This window comes from Salvelinus fontinalis, chromosome 6, assembly GCF_029448725.1.
Source record: "Salvelinus fontinalis isolate EN_2023a chromosome 6, ASM2944872v1, whole genome shotgun sequence".
Lineage (NCBI taxonomy): Eukaryota > Metazoa > Chordata > Actinopteri > Salmoniformes > Salmonidae > Salvelinus > Salvelinus fontinalis.
The window spans coordinates 71,908,878-71,921,313 of NC_074670.1; positions in this window are offsets into that span (position 1 = coordinate 71,908,878).

A 12,436-nucleotide genomic window follows, 5' to 3' on the forward strand; every position below is an offset into this window, starting at 1 on the left:
TGAGAGAGAGAGAGGGGTGGCGTGGTCTAGTGTGAGAGAGAGGGGTGGCGTGGTCTAGTGTGAGAGAGAGAGAGGGGTGGCGTGGTCTAGTGTGAGAGAGAGAGAGGGGTGGCGTGGTCTAGTGTGAGAGAGAGAGAGGGTTGGCGTGGTCTAGTGTGAGAGAGAGGGGTGGCGTGGTCTAGTGTGAGAGAGAGGGTTGGCGTGGTCTAGTGTGAGAGAGAGGGTTGGCGTGGTCTAGTGTGAGAGAGAGAGGGTTGGCGTGGTCTAGTGTGAGAGAGAGAGAGGGGTGGCGTGGTCTAGTGTGAGAGAGAGAGAGGGGTGGCGTGGTCTAGTGTGAGAGAGAGAGAGGGGTGGCGTGGTCTAGTGTGAGAGAGAGGGGTGGCGTGGTCTAGTGTGAGAGAGAGGGGTGGCGTGGTCAAGTGTGAGAGAGAGGGGTGGCGTGGTCTAGTGTGAGAGAGAGGGGTGGCGTGGTCTAGTGTGAGAGAGAGGGGTGGCGTGGTCTAGTGTGAGAGAGAGGGGTGGCGTGGTCTAGTGTGAGAGAGAGGGGTGGCGTGGTCTAGTGTGAGAGAGAGGGGTGGCGTGGTCTAGTGTGAGAGAGAGAAAGGTGGCGTGGTCTAGTGTGAGAGAGAGGGTTGGCGTGGTCTAGTGTGAGAGAGAGGGTTGGCGTGGTCTAGTGTGAGAGAGAGGGGTGGCGTGGTCTAGTGTGAGAGAGAGAGAGGGGTGGCGTGGTCTAGTGTGAGAGAGAGAAGGGTGGCGTGGTCTAGTGTGAGAGAGAGAAGGGTGGCGTGGTCTAGTGTGAGAGAGAGGGGTGGCGTGGTCTAGTGTGAGAGAGAGGGTTGGCGTGGTCTAGTGTGTGAGAGAGAGAGGGGTTGCGTGGCCTAGTGTGAGAGAGAGAAGGGTGGCGTGGTCTAGTGTGAGAGAGAGGGTTGGCGTGGTCTAGTGTGAGAGAGAGGGGTGGCGTGGTCTAGTGTGAGAGAGAGAAGGGTGGCGTGGTCTAGTGTGAGAGAGAGAGAGGGGTGGCGTGGTCTAGTGTGAGAGAGAGAAGGGTGGCGTGGTCTAGTGTGAGAGAGAGGGTTGGTGTGGTCTAGTGTGAGAGAGAGGAGTGGCGTGGTCTAGTGTGAGAGAGAGAAGGGTGGCGTGGTCTAGTGTGAGAGAGAGAGAGGGGTGGCGTGGTCTAGTGTGAGAGAGAGAAGGGTGGCGTGGTCTAGTGTGAGGGGTGGCGTGGTCTAGTGTGAGAGAGAGAGAGGGGTGGCGTGGTCTAGTGTGAGAGAGAGAGAGGGGTGGCGTGGTCTAGTGAGAGAGAGAGAGAGGGGTGGCGTGGTCTAGTGTGAGAGAGAGAGAGGGGTGGCGTGGTCTAGTGTGAGAGAGAGAGAGGCGTGGCGTGGTCTAGTGTGAGAGAGAGAGAGGGGTGGCGTGGTCTAGTGTGAGAGAGAGAGGGGTGGCGTGGTCTAGTGTGAGAGAGAGGGGTGGCGTGGTCTAGTGTGAGAGAGAGGGGTGGCGTGGTCTAGTGTGAGAGAGAGGGGTGGCGTGGTCAAGTGTGAGAGAGAGGGGTGGCGTGGTCTAGTGTGAGAAAGAGGGGTGGCGTGGTCTAGTGTGAGAGAGAGGGGTGGCGTGGTCAAGTGTGAGAGAGAGGGGTGGCGTGGTCTAGTGTGAGAGAGAGGGGTGGCGTGGTCAAGTGTGAGAGAGAGGGTTGGCGTGGTCTAGTGTGAGAGAGAGAGAGGGGTGGCGTGGTCTAGTGTGAGAGAGAGGGGTGGCGTGGTCAAGTGTGAGAGAGAGAGAGGGGTGGTGTGGTCTAGTGTGAGAGAGAGGGGTGGCGTGGTCTAGTGTGAGAGAGAGGGGTGGCGTGGTCAAGTGTGAGAGAGAGGGGTGGCGTGGTCTAGTGTGAGAGAGAGGGGGTGGCGTGGTCAAGTGTGAGAGAGAGGGGTGGCGTGGTCTAGTGTGAGAGAGAGAAGGGTGGCGTGGTCTAGTGTGAGAGAGAGAGAGGGGTGGCGTGGTCTAGTGTGAGAGAGAGGGTTGGCGTGGTCTAGTGTGAGAGAGAGGGGTGGCGTGGTCTAGTGTGAGAGAGAGGGGTGGCGTGGTCAAGTGTGAGAGAGAGAGAGGGGTGGCGTGGTCTAGTGTGAGAGAGAGGGGTGGCGTGGTCTAGTGTGAGAGAGAGGGGTGGCGTGGTCTAGTGTGAGAGAGAGGGGTGGCGTGGTCAAGTGTGAGAGAGAGGGGTGGCGTGGTCTAGTGTGAGAGAGAGGGGTGGCGTGGTCTAGTGTGAGAGAGAGGGGTGGTGTAGTCTAGTGTGAGAGAGAGAGAGGGGTGGCGTGGTCTAGTGTGAGAGAGAGAGAGGGGTGGCGTGGTCAAGTGTGAGAGAGAGAGAGGGGTGGCGTGGTCTAGTGTGAGAGAGAGAGAGGGGTGGCGTGGTCTAGTGTGAGAGAGAGGGGTGGCGTGGTCTAGTGTGAGAGAGAGGGGTGGCGTGGTCTAGTGTGAGGGGTGGCGTGGTCTAGTGTGAGAGAGAGAGAGGGGTGGCGTGGTCTAGTGTGAGAGAGAGAAGGGTGGCGTGGTCTAGTGTGAGAGAGAGTGAGGGGTGGTGTGGTCTAGTGTGAGAGAGAGTGAGGGGTGGTGTGGTCTAGTGTGAGAGAGAGGGGTGGCGTGGTCTAGTGTGAGAGAGAGAGGGGTGGCGTGGTCTAGTGTGAGAGAGAGAAGGGTGGCGTGGTCTAGTGTGAGAGAGAGAAGGGTGGCGTGGTCTAGTGTGAGAGAGAGAAGGGTGGCGTGGTCTAGTGTGAGAGAGAGAGAGGGGTGGCGTGGTCTAGTGTGAGAGAGAGAGAGGGGTGGCATGGTCTAGTGTGAGAGAGAGGGTTGGCGTGTTCTAGTGTGAGGGGTGGCGTGGTCTAGTGTGAGAGAGAGAGAGAGAGAGGGGTGGCGCGGTCTAGTGTGAGAGAGAGGGGTGGCGCGGTCTAGTGTGAGAGAGAGAGGGGGGTGGCGTGGTCTAGTGAGAGAGAGAGAAGGGTTGGCGTGTTCTAGTGTGAGAGAGAGAGAGAGGGTTGGCGTGTTCTAGTGTGAGAGAGAGAGAGGGGTGGCGTGGTCTAGTGTGAGAGAGAGGGTTGGCGTGTTCTAGTGTGAGAGAGAGAAGGGTGGTGTGGTCTAGTGTGAGAGAGAGAAGGGTGGTGTGGTCTAGTGAGAGAGAGAGGGTTGGCGTGGTCTAGTGTGAGAGAGAGGGTTGGCGTGGTCTAGTGTGAGAGAGAGAGAGGGGTGGCGTGGTCTAGTGTGAGAGAGAGGGTTGGCGTGTTCTAGTGTGAGGGGTGGTGTGGTCTAGTGTGAGAGAGAGAGGGGTGGCATGGTCTAGTGTGAGAGAGAGGGTTGGCGTGGTCTAGAGTGAGAGAGAGGGTTGGCGTGGTCTAGTGTGAGAGAGAGGGGTGGCGTGGTCTAGTGTGAGAGAGAGAAGGGTGGCGTGGTCTAGTGTGAGAGAGAGAGGGTTGGCGTGGTCTAGTGTGAGAGAGAGAGAGGGGTGGCGTGGTCTAGTGTGAGAGAGAGGGTTGGCGTGGTCTAGTGTGAGAGAGAGGGGTGGCGTGGTCTAGTGTGAGAGAGAGGGTTGGCGTGGTCTAGTGTGAGAGAGAGGGTTGGCGTGGTCTAGTGTGAGAGAGAGAGGGTTGGCGTGGTCTAGTGTGAGAGAGAGAGAGGGGTGGCGTGGTCTAGTGTGAGAGAGAGAGAGGGGTGGCGTGGTCTAGTGTGAGAGAGAGGGGTGGCGTGGTCTAGTGTGAGAGAGAGGGGTGGCGTGGTCTAGTGTGAGAGAGAGGGGTGGCGTGGTCAAGTGTGAGAGAGAGGGGTGGCGTGGTCTAGTGTGAGAGAGAGGGGTGGCGTGGTCTAGTGTGAGAGAGAGGGGTGGCGTGGTCTAGTGTGAGAGAGAGGGGTGGCGTGGTCTAGTGTGAGAGAGAGGGGTGGCGTGGTCTAGTGTGAGAGAGAGGGGTGGCGTGGTCTAGTGTGAGAGAGAGGGGTGGCGTGGTCTAGTGTGAGAGAGAGAAAGGTGGCGTGGTCTAGTGTGAGAGAGAGGGTTGGCGTGGTCTAGTGTGAGAGAGAGGGTTGGCGTGGTCTAGTGTGAGAGAGAGGGGTGGCGTGGTCTAGTGTGAGAGAGAGAGAGGGGTGGCGTGGTCTAGTGTGAGAGAGAGAAGGGTGGCGTGGTCTAGTGTGAGAGAGAGAAGGGTGGCGTGGTCTAGTGTGAGAGAGAGGGGTGGCGTGGTCTAGTGTGAGAGAGAGAAGGGTGGCGTGGTCTAGTGTGAGAGAGAGGGTTGGCGTGGTCTAGTGTGTGAGAGAGAGAGGGGTGGCGTGGCCTAGTGTGAGAGAGAGAAGGGTGGCGTGGTCTAGTGTGAGAGAGAGGGTTGGCGTGGTCTAGTGTGAGAGAGGGGTGGCGTGGTCTAGTGTGAGAGAGAGAAGGGTGGCGTGGTCTAGTGTGAGAGAGAGAGAGGGGTGGCGTGGTCTAGTGTGAGAGAGAGAAGGGTGGCGTGGTCTAGTGTGAGAGAGAGGGTTGGTGTGGTCTAGTGTGAGAGAGAGGAGTGGCGTGGTCTAGTGTGAGAGAGAGAAGGGTGGCGTGGTCTAGTGTGAGAGAGAGAGAGGGGTGGCGTGGTCTAGTGTGAGAGAGAGAAGGGTGGCGTGGTCTAGTGTGAGGGGTGGCGTGGTCTAGTGTGAGAGAGAGAGAGGGGTGGCGTGGTCTAGTGAGAGAGAGAGAGAGGGGTGGCGTGGTCTAGTGTGAGAGAGAGAGAGGGGTGGCGTGGTCTAGTGTGAGAGAGAGAGAGGGGTGGCGTGGTCTAGTGTGAGAGAGAGAAGGGTGGCGCGGTCTAGTGTGAGAGAGAGAGAGGGGTGGCGTGGTCTAGTGTGAGAGAGAGAGGGGTGGCGTGGTCTAGTGTGAGAGAGAGAGAGAGGGGTGGCGTGGTCTAGTGTGAGAGAGAGGGGTGGCGTGGTCTAGTGTGAGAGAGAGAGAGGGGTGGCGTGTTCTAATGTGAGGGGTGGCGTGGTCTAGTGTGAGAGAGAGAGGGGTGGCGTGGTCTAGTGTGAGAGAAAGAGGGGTGGCGTGGTCTAGTGTGAGAGAGAGGGGTGGCGTGGTCAAGTGTGAGAGAGAGGGGTGGCGTGTTCTAATGTGAGGGGTGGTGTGGTCTAGTGTGAGAGAGAGAGGGGTGGCGTGGTCTAGTGTGAGAGAAAGAGGGGTGGCGTGGTCTAGTGTGAGAGAGAGAGAGGGGTGGCGTGGTCTAGTGTGAGAGAGAGAGGGGTGGTGTGGTCTAGTGTGAGAGAGAGGGGTGGCGTGGTCAAGTGTGAGAGAGAGGGGTGGCGTGGTCAAGTGTGAGAGAGAGAGAGGGGTGGTGTGGTCTAGTGTGAGAGAGAGGGGTGGCGTGGTCTAGTGTGAGGGGTGGTGTGGTCTAGTGTGAGAGAGAGGGGTGGCGTGGTCAAGTGTGAGAGAGAGGGGTGGCGTGGTCTAGTGTGAGAGAGAGAGAGGGGTGGCGTGGTCTAGTGTGAGAGAGAGAGAGGGGTGGCGTGGTCTAGTGTGAGAGAGAGGGGTGGCGTGGTCTAGTGTGAGAGAGAGGGGTGGCGTGGTCAAGTGTGAGAGAGAGGGGTGGCGTGGTCTAGTGTGAGAGAGAGGGGTGGCGTGGTCTAGTGTGAGAGAGAGGGGTGGCGTGGTCAAGTGTGAGAGAGAGGGGTGGCGTGGTCTAGTGTGAGAGAGAGAAGGGTGGCGTGGTCTAGTGTGAGAGAGAGAGAGGGGTGGCGTGGTCTAGTGTGAGAGAGAGGGTTGGCGTGGTCTAGTGTGAGAGAGAGGGGTGGCGTGGTCAAGTGTGAGAGAGAGAGAGGGGTGGCGTGGTCTAGTGTGAGAGAGAGGGGTGGCGTGGTCTAGTGTGAGAGAGAGGGGTGGCGTGGTCTAGTGTGAGAGAGAGGGGTGGCGTGGTCAAGTGTGAGAGAGAGGGGTGGCGTGGTCTAGTGTGAGAGAGAGGGGTGGCGTGGTCTAGTGTGAGAGAGAGAGAGGGGTGGCGTGTTCTAATGTGAGGGGTGGCGTGGTCTAGTGTGAGAGAGAGAGGGGTGGCGTGGTCTAGTGTGAGAGAAAGAGGGGTGGCGTGGTCTAGTGTGAGAGAGAGGGGTGGCGTGGTCAAGTGTGAGAGAGAGGGGTGGCGTGTTCTAATGTGAGGGGTGGTGTGGTCTAGTGTGAGAGAGAGAGGGGTGGCGTGGTCTAGTGTGAGAGAAAGAGGGGTGGCGTGGTCTAGTGTGAGAGAGAGAGAGGGGTGGCGTGGTCTAGTGTGAGAGAGAGAGGGGTGGTGTGGTCTAGTGTGAGAGAGAGGGGTGGCGTGGTCAAGTGTGAGAGAGAGGGGTGGCGTGGTCAAGTGTGAGAGAGAGAGAGGGGTGGTGTGGTCTAGTGTGAGAGAGAGGGGTGGCGTGGTCTAGTGTGAGGGGTGGTGTGGTCTAGTGTGAGAGAGAGGGGTGGCGTGGTCAAGTGTGAGAGAGAGGGGTGGCGTGGTCTAGTGTGAGAGAGAGAGAGGGGTGGCGTGGTCTAGTGTGAGAGAGAGAGAGGGGTGGCGTGGTCTAGTGTGAGAGAGAGGGGTGGCGTGGTCTAGTGTGAGAGAGAGGGGTGGCGTGGTCAAGTGTGAGAGAGAGGGGTGGCGTGGTCTAGTGTGAGAGAGAGGGGTGGCGTGGTCTAGTGTGAGAGAGAGGGGTGGCGTGGTCAAGTGTGAGAGAGAGGGGTGGCGTGGTCTAGTGTGAGAGAGAGAAGGGTGGCGTGGTCTAGTGTGAGAGAGAGAGAGGGGTGGCGTGGTCTAGTGTGAGAGAGAGGGTTGGCGTGGTCTAGTGTGAGAGAGAGGGGTGGCGTGGTCAAGTGTGAGAGAGAGAGAGGGGTGGCGTGGTCTAGTGTGAGAGAGAGGGGTGGCGTGGTCTAGTGTGAGAGAGAGGGGTGGCGTGGTCTAGTGTGAGAGAGAGGGGTGGCGTGGTCAAGTGTGAGAGAGAGGGGTGGCGTGGTCTAGTGTGAGAGAGAGGGGTGGCGTGGTCTAGTGTGAGAGAGAGAGAGGGGTGGCGTGTTCTAATGTGAGGGGTGGTGTGGTCTAGTGTGAGAGAGAGAGGGGTGGCGTGGTCTAGTGTGAGAGAAAGAACGGTGGCGTGGTCTAGTGTGAGAGAGAGAGAGGGGTGGCGTGGTCTAGTGTGAGAGAGAGAGGGGTGGTGTGGTCTAGTGTGAGAGAGAGGGGTGGCGTGGTCAAGTGTGAGAGAGAGGGGTGGCGTGGTCAAGTGTGAGAGAGAGAGAGGGGTGGTGTGGTCTAGTGTGAGAGAGAGGGGTGGCGTGGTCTAGTGTGAGGGGTGGTGTGGTCTAGTGTGAGAGAGAGGGGTGGCGTGGTCAAGTGTGAGAGAGAGGGGTGGCGTGGTCAAGTGTGAGAGAGAGAGAGGGGTGGTGTGGTCTAGTGTGAGAGAGAGGGGTGGCGTGGTCTAGTGTGAGAGAGAGGGGTGGCGTGGTCAAGTGTGAGAGAGAGGGGTGGCGTGGTCTAGTGTGAGAGAGAGGGGTGGCGTGGTCTAGTGTGAGAGAGAGGGGTGGCGTGGTCAAGTGTGAGAGAGAGGGGTGGCGTGGTCTAGTGTGAGAGAGAGAAGGGTGGCGTGGTCTAGTGTGAGAGAGAGAGAGGGGTGGCGTGGTCTAGTGTGAGAGAGAGGGTTGGTGTGGTCTAGTGTGAGAGAGAGGGGTGGCGTGGTCAAGTGTGAGAGAGAGAGAGGGGTGGCGTGGTCTAGTGTGAGAGAGAGGGGTGGCGTGGTCTAGTGTGAGAGAGAGGGGTGGCGTGGTCTAGTGTGAGAGAGAGGGGTGGCGTGGTCTAGTGTGAGAGAGAGGGGTGGCGTGGTCAAGTGTGAGAGAGAGGGGTGGCGTGGTCTAGTGTGAGAGAGAGGGGTGGCGTGGTCTAGTGTGAGAGAGAGGGGTGGCGTGGTCTAGTGTGAGAGAGAGAGAGGGGTGGCGTGTTCTAATGTGAGGGGTGTTGTGGTCTAGTGTGAGAGAGAGAGGGGTGGCGTGGTCTAGTGTGAGAGAAAGAACGGTGGCGTGGTCTAGTGTGAGAGAGAGAGAGGGGTGGCGTGGTCTAGTGTGAGAGAGAGAGGGGTGGTGTGGTCTAGTGTGAGAGAGAGGGGTGGCGTGGTCAAGTGTGAGAGAGAGGGGTGGCGTGGTCAAGTGTGAGAGAGAGAGAGGGGTGGTGTGGTCTAGTGTGAGAGAGAGGGGTGGCGTGGTCTAGTGTGAGGGGTGGTGTGGTCTAGTGTGAGAGAGAGGGGTGGCGTGGTCAAGTGTGAGAGAGAGGGGTGGCGTGGTCAAGTGTGAGAGAGAGGGGTGGCGTGGTCAAGTGTGAGAGAGAGGGGTGGAGTGGTCTAGTGTGAGAGAGAGGGGTGGCGTGGTCTAGTGTGAGAGAGAGGGGTGGCGTGGTCAAGTGTGAGAGAGAGGGGTGGAGTGGTCTAGTGTGAGAGAGAGGGGTGGCGTGGTCTAGTGTGAGAGAGAGGGGTGGCGTGGTCAAGTGTGAGAGAGAGGGGTGGCGTGGTCTAGTGTGAGAGAGAGAAGGGTGGCGTGGTCTAGTGTGAGAGAGAGAGAGGGGTGGCGTGGTCTAGTGTGAGAGAGAGGGTTGGCGTGGTCTAGTGTGAGAGAGAGGGGTGGCGTGGTCAAGTGTGAGAGAGAGGGGTGGCGTGGTCAAGTGTGAGAGAGAGAGAGGGGTGGTGTGGTCTAGTGTGAGAGAGAGGGGTGGCGTGGTCTAGTGTGAGAGAGAGGGGTGGCGTGGTCAAGTGTGAGAGAGAGGGGTGGCGTGGTCTAGTGTGAGAGAGAGGGGTGGCGTGGTCTAGTGTGAGAGAGAGGGGTGGCGTGGTCAAGTGTGAGAGAGAGGGGTGGCGTGGTCTAGTGTGAGAGAGAGGGGTGGCGTGGTCTAGTGTGAGAGAGAGAGAGGGGTGGCGTGGTCTAGTGTGAGAGAGAGAGGGGTGGTGTGGTCTAGTGTGAGAGAGAAGGGTGGCGTGGTCAAGTGTGAGAGAGAGGGGTGGCGTGGTCAAGTGTGAGAGAGAGAGAGGGGTGGTGTGGTCTAGTGTGAGAGAGAGGGGTGGCGTGGTCTAGTGTGAGAGAGAGGGGTGGCGTGGTCTAGTGTGAGAGAGAGGGGTGGCGTGGTCTAGTGTGAGAGAGAGAGAGGGGTGGCGTGTTCTAATGTGAGGGGTGGTGTGGTCTAGTGTGAGAGAGAGAGGGGTGGCGTGGTCTAGTGTGAGAGAAAGAACGGTGGCGTGGTCTAGTGTGAGAGAGAGAGAGGGGTGGCGTGGTCTAGTGTGAGAGAGAGAGGGGTGGTGTGGTCTAGTGTGAGAGAGAGGGGTGGCGTGGTCAAGTGTGAGAGAGAGGGGTGGCGTGGTCAAGTGTGAGAGAGAGAGAGGGGTGGTGTGGTCTAGTGTGAGAGAGAGGGGTGGCGTGGTCTAGTGTGAGGGGTGGTGTGGTCTAGTGTGAGAGAGAGGGGTGGCGTGGTCAAGTGTGAGAGAGAGGGGTGGCGTGGTCAAGTGTGAGAGAGAGAGAGGGGTGGTGTGGTCTAGTGTGAGAGAGAGGGGTGGCGTGGTCTAGTGTGAGAGAGAGGGGTGGCGTGGTCAAGTGTGAGAGAGAGGGGTGGAGTGGTCTAGTGTGAGAGAGAGGGGTGGCGTGGTCTAGTGTGAGAGAGAGGGGTGGCGTGGTCAAGTGTGAGAGAGAGGGGTGGCGTGGTCTAGTGTGAGAGAGAGAAGGGTGGCGTGGTCTAGTGTGAGAGAGAGAGAGGGGTGGCGTGGTCTAGTGTGAGAGAGAGGGTTGGCGTGGTCTAGTGTGAGAGAGAGGGGTGGCGTGGTCAAGTGTGAGAGAGAGGGGTGGCGTGGTCAAGTGTGAGAGAGAGAGAGGGGTGGTGTGGTCTAGTGTGAGAGAGAGGGGTGGCGTGGTCTAGTGTGAGAGAGAGGGGTGGCGTGGTCAAGTGTGAGAGAGAGGGGTGGCGTGGTCTAGTGTGAGAGAGAGGGGTGGCGTGGTCTAGTGTGAGAGAGAGGGGTGGCGTGGTCAAGTGTGAGAGAGAGAGGTCGCGTGGTCTAGTGTGAGAGAGAGGGGTGGCGTGGTCTAGTGTTAGAGAGAGAGAGGGGTGGCGTGGTCTAGTGTGAGAGAGAGAGGGGTGGTGTGGTCTAGTGTGAGAGAGAAGGGTGGCGTGGTCAAGTGTGAGAGAGAGGGGTGGCGTGGTCAAGTGTGAGAGAGAGAGAGGGGTGGTGTGGTCTAGTGTGAGAGAGAGGGGTGGCGTGGTCTAGTGTGAGGGGTGGTGTGGTCTAGTGTGAGAGAGAGGGGTGGCGTGGTCAAGTGTGAGAGAGAGGGGTGGCGTGGTCAAGTGTGAGAGAGAGAGAGGGGTGGTGTGGTCTAGTGTGAGAGAGAGGGGTGGCGTGGTCTAGTGTGAGAGAGAGGGGTGGCGTGGTCTAGTGTGAGAGAGAGGGGTGGCGTGGTCAAGTGTGAGAGAGAGGGGTGGCGTGGTCTAGTGTGAGAGAGAGGGGTGGCGTGGTCTAGTGTGAGAGAGAGGGGTGGCGTGGTCTAGTGTGAGAGAGAGAGGGGTGGCGTGTTCTAATGTGAGGGGTGGTGTGGTCTAGTGTGAGAGAGAGAGGGGTGGCGTGGTCTAGTGTGAGAGAAAGAACGGTGGCGTGGTCTAGTGTGAGAGAGAGAGAGGGGTGGCGTGGTCTAGTGTGAGAGAGAGAGGGGTGGTGTGGTCTAGTGTGAGAGAGAGGGGTGGCGTGGTCAAGTGTGAGAGAGAGGGGTGGCGTGGTCAAGTGTGAGAGAGAGAGAGGGGTGGTGTGGTCTAGTGTGAGAGAGAGGGGTGGCGTGGTCTAGTGTGAGGGGTGGTGTGGTCTAGTGTGAGAGAGAGGGGTGGCGTGGTCAAGTGTGAGAGAGAGGGGTGGCGTGGTCAAGTGTGAGAGAGAGAGAGGGGTGGTGTGGTCTAGTGTGAGAGAGAGGGGTGGCGTGGTCTAGTGTGAGAGAGAGGGGTGGCGTGGTCAAGTGTGAGAGAGAGGGGTGGCGTGGTCTAGTGTGAGAGAGAGGGGTGGCGTGGTCTAGTGTGAGAGAGAGGGGTGGCGTGGTCAAGTGTGAGAGAGAGGGGTGGCGTGGTCTAGTGTGAGAGAGAGAAGGGTGGCGTGGTCTAGTGTGAGAGAGAGAGAGGGGTGGCGTGGTCTAGTGTGAGAGAGAGGGTTGGCGTGGTCTAGTGTGAGAGAGAGGGGTGGCGTGGTCAAGTGTGAGAGAGAGGGGTGGCGTGGTCAAGTGTGAGAGAGAGAGAGGGGTGGTGTGGTCTAGTGTGAGAGAGAGGGGTGGCGTGGTCTAGTGTGAGAGAGAGGGGTGGCGTGGTCAAGTGTGAGAGAGAGGGGTGGCGTGGTCTAGTGTGAGAGAGAGGGGTGGCGTGGTCTAGTGTGAGAGAGAGGGGTGGCGTGGTCAAGTGTGAGAGAGAGGGGTGGCGTGGTCTAGTGTGAGAGAGAGGGGTGGCGTGGTCTAGTGTGAGAGAGAGGGGTGGTGTGGTCTAGTGTGAGAGAGAGAGAGGGGTGGCGTGGTCTAGTGTGAGAGAGAGAGAGGGGTGGCGTGGTCAAGTGTGAGAGAGAGAGAGGGGTGGCGTGGTCTAGTGTGAGAGAGAGAGAGGGGTGGCGTGGTCTAGTGTGAGAGAGAGAGAGGGGTGGCGTGGTCTAGTGTGAGAGAGAGAGAGGGGTGGCGTGGTCTAGTGTGAGAGAGAGGGGTGGCGTGGTCTAGTGTGAGAGAGAGAGAGGGGTGGCGTGGTCTAGTGTGAGAGAGATAGGGGTGGCGTGGTCAAGTGTGAGAGAGAGGGGTGGCGTGGTCTAGTGTGAGAGAGAGAGAGGGGTGGCGTGGTCAAGTGTGAGAGAGAGGGGTGGCGTGGTCTAGTGTGAGAGAGAGAGAGGGGTGGCGTGGTCAAGTGTGAGAGAGAGGGGTGGCGTGGTCTAGTGTGAGAGAGAGGGGTGGCGTGGTCAAGTGTGAGAGAGAGGGGTGGCGTGGTCTAGTGTGAGAGAGAGGGGTGGCGTGGTCAAGTGTGAGAGAGAGGGGTGGCGTGGTCTAGTGTGAGAGAGAGGGGTGGCGTGGTCTAGTGTGAGAGAGAGAGAGGGGTGGCGTGGTCAAGTGTGAGAGAGATGGGTGGCGTGGTCTAGTGTGAGAGAGAGGGGTGGCGTGGTCAAGTGTGAGAGAGAGGGGTGGCGTGGTCAAGTGTGAGAGAGAGAAGGGTGGCGTGGTCTAGTGTGAGAGAGAGAGAGGGGTGGCGTGGTCTAGTGTGAGAGAGAGGGGTGGCGTGGTCTAATGTGAGTGAGAGAGAGAGAGGGGTGGCGTGGTCTAGTGTGAGAGAGAGAGAGGGGTGGCGTGGTCTAGTGTGAGTGAGAGAGAGGGGTGGCGTGGTCTAGTGTGAGAGAGAGAGAGGGGTGGCGTGGTCTAGTGTGAGAGAGAGAGAGGGGTGGCGTGGTCTAGTGTGAG